The 1021-nt window shown below is 44.4% G+C and overlaps 1 long non-coding RNA gene across 1 annotated transcript in view; it reads right to left on the bottom strand.

Moving 5' to 3' along the window:
• Positions 1–737, bottom strand: part of LOC115949395 — a 6966-nt gene extending 6229 nt beyond the window's left edge. Inside the window, exon 1 of the long non-coding RNA XR_004082876.1 lies at positions 237–737. This is a non-coding gene — a long non-coding RNA (uncharacterized LOC115949395). The remainder of the gene's footprint in view (positions 1–236) is intronic.
• Positions 738–1021: the final 284 nt, after the last annotated feature.

Here is a 1021-nt window from a genome sequence, read left to right as displayed (position 1 = left end):
TATCTTTCTTTATACGTGAGGGCTGATTTCCCGCAGACATCATTGTTATGATGGCTCATTTAATCAAACTGTTTAATTGCTCCGGTAATCACTATCATCATCACAGGTACTCAATCATTCATCATTTTGGAGGGGTTTATTGACCTCTGGAGCTCATTCCCTTCGCCTGTTAAAATCAGGCCAAATATCTATAACTACCCCTTGAATCATTTTCTTAAAGTTAAAAAAAAAAATACCTCTGAAAAGCATCGTCATCACCACGAAAAGCAAAGCAAACCAAAATCTAACGGAATAATATATTTTCTGCCGTGTCTTTTCAAAAGCCATCTATGTATGAGGCCACATTCACAAACGGGTACATAATCATTGATAAATTCCACTATTAACGGGATAGTCTGTTTTAGATTTTATGTGCAGGGGACCGTGAACGAGGGTGGGGGGTTGGGGAGGACAAAACTGCAGCAATCGATAGTTTGACCATCGCTCCTCCCCTAAACTTCAAGCATCCCCCATGATTGATGATCCCGGGTAGCTTTGGTAATTGACTGCTCTGAGGTAAGGCATGGTGTAGCTTCAGCGAAGTGATTGGGCGAGAGAAACGCACCAAAATTAACGCGCGTGTGTCTGTGTGTGTGCCTGTGCGTTCGGAAAAGTTCATTCGGTACTCAAGGGTGGGGGGGGGTGCATCATCTCACTTAATTTGCTAAATAACCCCACTGTAATTAGCACTACCATTAGAAGGCATTACCGAGCTAATACTCCAGCATACATTCCACAAGCGCAACGTCGATAAACGGTAAAGTCCAGCAACACACACACGTAAATCACGGCCGGATCCGCTCAAAACGAACACGCAAACAGAAATCTACATAACATCTGGATCTCTCCTACAAAAGACTGAGCATGACTTTGTTTTTAAGCCCTTTACAAAGCCTGGCAGCCTAATCGCAAAACTAAAAGGGATTTCCCCCTCTTCCCTCCGCCTCTCCCCGCCCCCCCTCCCCTTCAAGACATCCAGAGC

Source organism: Geospiza fortis, unplaced genomic scaffold, assembly GCF_000277835.1.
Source record: "Geospiza fortis unplaced genomic scaffold, GeoFor_1.0 scaffold54, whole genome shotgun sequence".
Classification (NCBI taxonomy): Eukaryota; Metazoa; Chordata; class Aves; order Passeriformes; family Thraupidae; genus Geospiza; species Geospiza fortis.
Note: the sequence above shows the minus strand (reverse complement) of the source record. Positions and strands in the feature narration are given on the sequence as shown.